The sequence below is a fragment of the Cupressus sempervirens genome, chromosome 5 (assembly GCF_028749045.1).
Source record: "Cupressus sempervirens isolate cs-2001-9-10 chromosome 5, ASM2874904v1, whole genome shotgun sequence".
Taxonomy (NCBI): Eukaryota; Viridiplantae; Streptophyta; class Pinopsida; order Cupressales; family Cupressaceae; genus Cupressus; species Cupressus sempervirens.
This window is the reverse complement of record NC_143122.1, coordinates 921054017-921061396: the sequence shown is the minus strand read 5'-3', so window position 1 is coordinate 921061396 and position 7380 is coordinate 921054017.

Here is a 7380-nt window from a genome sequence, read left to right as displayed (position 1 = left end):
ATATTTTGTAACTAAACTTTTAGCAACATCATTACTTATATAGAATAATTATTAGTGAACAATTTCAATATAAAGATGCTTATCTAACTAATGTCATTATTTTTTAGAATCAACACCTAAAAACTTTAAATATATTTAACATACATTTTTATAGAATAACTTTTACATTACAAAATTAATGATCTCTTATATTTTAAGAAATATAATGCATATAACATTGTTGCTATTATTATATTTTTATAACTAGTCACATTACAATATGCAATATGTCATTGAGCATGGCCTTTTTCTCTGGTTACATATGCTCAGTGTCGTGAACGTGAATGTATAACTAACTCTAGTCGTTATCTTTATCCATTTATCTAAACAAGCTTGGAGTCTCTCTCTTGTTATTGTATATGCTTGGTGTTGTGAACGTCAATATAGTACTAACGGTAGTCATTATTTTTATCCATTTATGCAAAGCAACTTGCTTTCTGCAAAGTTGTACACCATTTCAATAATAAATATTTATAAATTTTCAACGAGAGAAACACAATCTTGCAGGCCTTGGAGGTAGATTAGAATGCAATCATTTGAAAACGTAATTTGCCACTGTCTTAAGACATGTGAGAGTTACTGATTTGTCTTATATCTTTTGTTCGTAGGTCTGAAGGGAATCTGCCGGCTGGACGGTGGACTAAATACATGGGATAATCATAACAATTCATGGCATCCAAAAACAGGCCTTTGCACTCAGGCTTTTACCAAGTCAATTGAAAGAATGGTTCAGCTCTATCGTGCTTCCTCTTCTGTACTCTTCTCTTGTGTTGCCGCTTCTCTCATATTAATAGCACATCCAGGAAACCTTAGCTTTTCACTCGCTCCCAACATTGGTTTCTTAACCGAAAATGATGTCTATTTCCACGGAGAGAAGCTCACATGAAATTATTTTTCTTTGATATATTTTTCATTTAAATGAATGTTCACATGAAATTATTTTTCTATCGAGGTGTTTGTTTCTTATTCTTTTTTTGACTAGTAATCTCAAAAATTGCATGTTTAATGCATTACCTTGGACAAATATAGAGATTTAATATGTATTGTTGATACAATCTATGAATAATACAAATAGCTCAATGAGGTCACATGAATAAGAGAACTATAGGTTTAAAATCTATAGTAACAATGAGAAAACCTCTAAGATAACTTGGTACAACCATATAAAATACTATTTAGCTTCATATTAGTCTATAAATATGCCTCCAAAAACTCCCAATGCATATGTGGAATTTAGTCCATGAAGAATAGCTAGGAAAATTGGTTGCATATATTGCAATGATAAGTCTAGAAATTACAATATGTTAGTGTGAAAAGCCTAGAGATATGTACATATAAATTTGTATAGTATTGTCCCTTGAAAATGGACATTGAGGAGACATCCTAGAGATGTGTCTTATAATGTCATCTTATCCTAGTCCAAAAGTCCTTGTACAATATAGAAAAAAATTAATTTAAAGCTTTAAATATATACAATGATTCAAGAAAATATATATCAATCAAGAATATATTTTCAATAAGAATACTATATGAATTCATGAGTTACGAGGTACTTGGAAATATTTTTGACATAAAATGGTAAGTTTAAATATAACTAGGCAACAATATATCAATACACTTCTAGAAGAAATGTATATGTATTTCTTTTATTTTCAAAACAACTGGATCTAAGAATATTTAATAATAGTTGTTGATTTTTCAGTCAAATAGAGTCCATTCTTCATTAAAAGAAAAAAAAACATTTTCTAATAGCGACATCTTATTGGCTTATATATTGGTGCAAACAATAGTTAAACTCTATCAATAATTCAAGGATTTGATGATGAACAAATCCATAGACCTTGGATATACTGCATGCAAATAACCTATTAAAAGGAAGAAAGAAAAGCAAAGAGAGAATGGTTTTCTCAACAAACAAGAAAATTGTATTTGCTTGTGCAAAATAGAATGAATGAAATTAAAACCAATGAATCCTTATGAAGGAGTTCAAAACCCTAAAAGGGAAGCCCTAAGAGGTAAATGAAATTTAATAATTACTAATTAATTATTAAATGAAAATGCAAGGCGCATAAAGTGAAATCTTAAGAAGGGAGAAAAGGTAATTTAATAAATAAAATGAAATTACCATTTTTCTCTAACAACCCCCACTTAAGATGAGAAACAATGCAACTACAAACAATACAAAGAAACTGCAATGCTGAAAGAAAACTTGGGTTCCAACAACAAGGCCTGATGAAGTACCCAATCACAATCAAACCTCTATGAAATGATGAAATAAAGAAAACCCAGAGAAAAAAACCCTACCCTAAAAAGAGATAGAAAAATATGCACAAATGAAACATCTCAAGAGAATATCTTAAGACCATAAGTACAATGAAAGCCCCAATGATAGAAGCTTGAGACTTCATAGCCCCCCTAGAATGGTAGAACTCCTTTGTTGATGAACATACCAATGTGACTCCAATCTGACAAAAACAAAGGTAGTTGACAAGGATGATAAAAACCATGTATGTAAGATGTAGCTAGAAGTCCTAGCTGATGCTCAAAGGAGAAATCATGAGAATCCTGAAATGGAATCTCCGATGGTAGTGGAATAATAGGTTTGTAGAATCTGTCATCTGAGAGGAGATGCATGTCCTTTGATATATCCTCAACAACTGTAGTAGGTGGCTAGATGACTAGATCTATAATAATACGCAATTCTAAAGAGTAATCATGTATAAGAGATGGTATATGAATAAGAAGTGGAGTTGTAGAAGTCACAACATTGGTCTCAAGAACAACACATAAGTTCAAGAGACCTAACTTCACCTCAATAGAATCTCATGAAAAAATAAAGTGAGTCTCTAATAGTAGAGATGGTGGACCGAAAGGTGAGAAGGAATATAGGTGGGAAGTATGATCAATAATCCCTGTAGCAATAATATTGCCTTTCTCACTATCTCTGATGTGTAGTGATTCTTGTGCAAATTCAACTATTTTCCCTATCCCTATGTGTGTAATCTAATAAGTAGAGAGAATTTTTGAGGACAAAGATGGAACACAAAGTACATCATGAAATGTACCAACATCAATGTCAATAGAACCTTTTCCACATACAGTCATAACAATGTTGTTCCCCATCAAAATGTGTGGAGTATAAGAAGCCTCAAAAGAAGGGAATAGATACTAAGAAGATGCCATATGGTGTGAAGAACCTAAATCTAGTAACCATCTAGAAGAATGAGGAATAGTAGTTTCACATAGTGCATGACCCTTTCCTACATCTCTACCATTTGATTGAAATGATGATGATGGAGAAGATTTTTGAGAAGTAAAAGAAATATCAATGTTGCTCATCCGAAGGAGAGTTGTCGATTTTGAAACATATTTGGAATAGCTATCTAACTTCTCATATCAATGTGACTCATACTAATTAGGATTATTACAATAAGAAAACTTTAGTCTTTTTGGCTTCGATTTACCCTCCTTAGGAGGAGGTGCCCCTGATGAACTATGAGTGCTAGAATCAATGTAAGACTCTGTAGAATGAGATTTAGGATACCAATGCATGAGTCTATGAGCCTATGAGAGAATCCAACTAAGAGAGCTTAGCTTGCTCTTGAGACAAATGGTCACAAAAAACCTCAAAGGATGGCATGGTAAATCTGTTACCCAAAGCATCTTTGGTGAAATAGAAGGTAGAAGTAAAACTTTGAAAGTTTCCATGAAGCATAGAAAGAGTAAGATAAATGCACTGAGTGTTAGTCTTGGTCTTCCCAAAAACATACAATAAAGATCTTTGTTGATTGAACTTTATCAAGAAGTCATCAATGGAAGGAAAATAATCTAGTACAGGAGAGATAAAATTTTCCTCAGTGTGTATTTCCCTGAACTCATTTACTATATTGAACAAGCGTTCACGCTTGGTCCACGTAGCTAGAGGGGTATTACACCCATCAAGATGAAACTGTAGACTATCAAATACCTATAAAGAAATCAATCCTATTGCCTCATCCATCTTTTTTTTGTGTTGCATGACCTGAAAAGGCCTCTACAAAACTAGATGCACTACATTTAAAAAAGACCACAATACTTTTAACCAGAGAAGCTGTGTCATCAAGTTCTTCAATATGTGATAGCTATGAGTGGTCAAAAGTTCTAGAGAAGAAGAGGTCTCGGCCATTGTTTTAGAATGTTTTAGATCATTGTTTGAAAAAGTTATGGTTTACTGATGTAAATCATAGTTTCTAAACAATAATACAAAACACCCCCCACAATACATAAAATTGAACCCTAATTGCTAGATGGAATGTGTAAACAAGAAGAGGGAAAAATACTTCAGTTTAGAAGCACATATAACTTTGAAAAGTTATGATTAATAAGGCTTGAGAAGAGCTTTTTGACACTTTTTCTGGATCAAAAAATGAAGTTATAATGAAGAAATTACACCTGCAAAAGATAGAGGTTCTCAATGGAGGTCAAGCGCAAAAATAGATACCAACCTAGAAAAAAATCCAAAACATTCTTACTCAATTTTTTTTGCCTTTGAACCAACTTTTTGATGATTCTTTTAGATCAAAAAGTGACCCTCATATGCTCAAGATATGATGAGAAAACCAACAAGGCCTTTGTAATAGCAAGTAATAATTTTATTTTTTAAAAATAAAAGAAAAAATTCTACCATAGGTGGTGCTCGGGCTACGTGCAAGTAGCATGGTGGTGGCAAAGAGTGATGACCGATGAATAGTGGCTAGTAGAGCTGTGGCTGATAGAGCAACTGGTGGGTGAAGTTGTTGGCAGTGGTGGCTGATTGAGTGGAGGGAGCCCAAAGGTGGAGTAGTGGTTGGCTTGAAGCCGTAGTGGTAAGGAAGATCGCTAGCAATTTCAATGACTGCTAGTTGGTTATTTAAACTGGAGAAGCACAAAACATGGTTTTTTTACAATTTTAAAATTTTTTGTTGTGTCTCAGATTGTGTGCAGAGGTCATATGACCTTGTTATGCAAAATTTTTTTCCTCCCAAATCAAAATTATCCAATAGTGACAAATATTATATGAAAATGGGGGTTTTGATGCCTTCTAAATCCAATCATGAGGTCTATTTAGCCTCAAAGTTCTCAAAAAATTAGAGAGCTCCTGTTTTCACAAAAAAAACATAAAAAATAGTAGATCTGTTCTATCAAACCCTCGTTCTTCTTTTTTCTTCAGACAAGAATACGTAGCCATAGGCAAGGCTCTAATACCATGTAGGATTTGATGATGAAACAATCCATAGACCTTGGATATCCTACATGCAAATAACCTATTACAAGGAAGAAAGAAAAGAAAAGAGAGAGAGAGAGAGAAGGGTTTTCTCAATAAACAAGACAATTATATTTGCTTGTGCAAAAGAGAATGAATAAAATTACAACCGATCGATCCTTATGAAGGAGATCAAAACCTTAAAAGGGAAGCCCAAAGAGGTAAATGAAATTTAATAATTACTAATTAATTATTAAATGGAAATGCAAGGTGCATAAAGTCAAACCTCAAGAAGGGAGAAAAGGTAATTTAATAAAACGAAATTAAACTTTTTCTTTAACAATAATTTCCATAAGAATATGATTTCAAATTTAACAAATATATTTGAACTAGGAAAGTGATTCCATACAAAACTACTACAAAACTTATCTAATTTACCATGAACTAGTTGTAATAGAAATTTAGGTACTTTGAATATAAGTCACATTAGTTTAGAATTATTATAGACTACACTCATTTAAGAAAAATATAGGTGAAAATAATTTATGCATTATATGTTAGTTGCAAATGATACAAAATAATGTTAAATAGTAAAATATACTTTTGAAAAGATGTGTCTTATAAAAAAATGTAAAAGCCCATTGTTGGTGTTTGAAAATGCTGGAGGGTTTTCAATTATCCCACTAAGAAAGTGACACATCTAGGGGCAGCTAACTCCCATTTTCAACATGTCATTTATGACAATAGGCCAACTATAATGCATGACCCTTCTTCTACTTCAGGCTCTGCTAAACCTAGATGGGTGGACCTGAGATTCAAATGATACCGTACCAATGCAAAAGATATCCCTGAATCTATTTAATGCAGATAAAAACCCCTTATTTCTCCTAGTAACTTATGAAATGACACAGATCTACAGTAGCCAAATGCAAATCTAGAATATTCACAAGCTGAGTGAGGGTTAAACTTTGATGCCCACTTCAACATGAACAACTGAAATTATTTGAATAAAAGATTTTGAATTCAACAAAAACCCCTAATATGCAGCAACATGAACAAGTGATCCTGTAAACGACCACTACCTTATCTATTGGGCAATTCCATGAATTAATCACATACATATAGATATCTGAGACTTATTTGTATCTTCAGATATACAATCTATCCATTCACCTTGTAAATAGACATCCATGTTCAATCTGAATCTCATTCTTACATGATATCCTTCTCAATAATCTTGCAACCCTATTGATTCCCTTGAAGCATTTACATAACTACTTGATTTATAAGCAACAATGAAACAACATACAACCTTAAGGGACTGCAACTACAACCTAAGCTCTTTTTTCAGAGATTGTAAAACATTGAAGATCACTGATATGGGAGATGAGAATCAGAATGAAACTAATGAAATTTTTGCTCCTTTGTATTAATTTCCTTGAAACAATACATTTATATGAATGCAATCAAAACATATAAACACCTAAAAGACATGAACTATTTGTGTTTTCTTCATTACTATTGTTCATATAAGAAGAATCTGCTAAAAGAAAATGGTGTCTCAATATTGGAAATGCATCAAGAACTGGATCCAAAATCTAGTATCATAGTCATGAGTAGATTTCTTCCAAGGAATTGGAACCTCTACAATAGAGAAAGACAAGAAAGATATAGGAGAAGTTAATTCCCAGATTTGAATTTGCAACTCACATCTGTCAACCTAGAAAAACCTTCTCAATAGGTTAAAAGCAACTTTCAAATCTTTCCCTCAAATGCTGAATCAAATCCCTTTCAGTTATGGCTCTAAAATCATCAAATATCTGAAAATATGATTGAATAAATTTTTTATTTGATTCTTGATATTTTACTCAAGGTAAAAATGAAAATCAGTTTTAAAAATGACTCTTAAAAGCCAAGGGAATATTCTGGAACTAATTTTCTTCACACCTAGACTTTAGCAAGCCTTCAAAACTGACCTGAAACAAACTCTGATACGTCATGATGAATTCAGCCTATTCTGTCACTAATGCCCCAGAAAATACAAATTGACCTACAGCGCGAACCAGTAAAACTTGTGCACAATTTGACCCCAAATTCAAAAAATTCATTTCTTCCTGGTT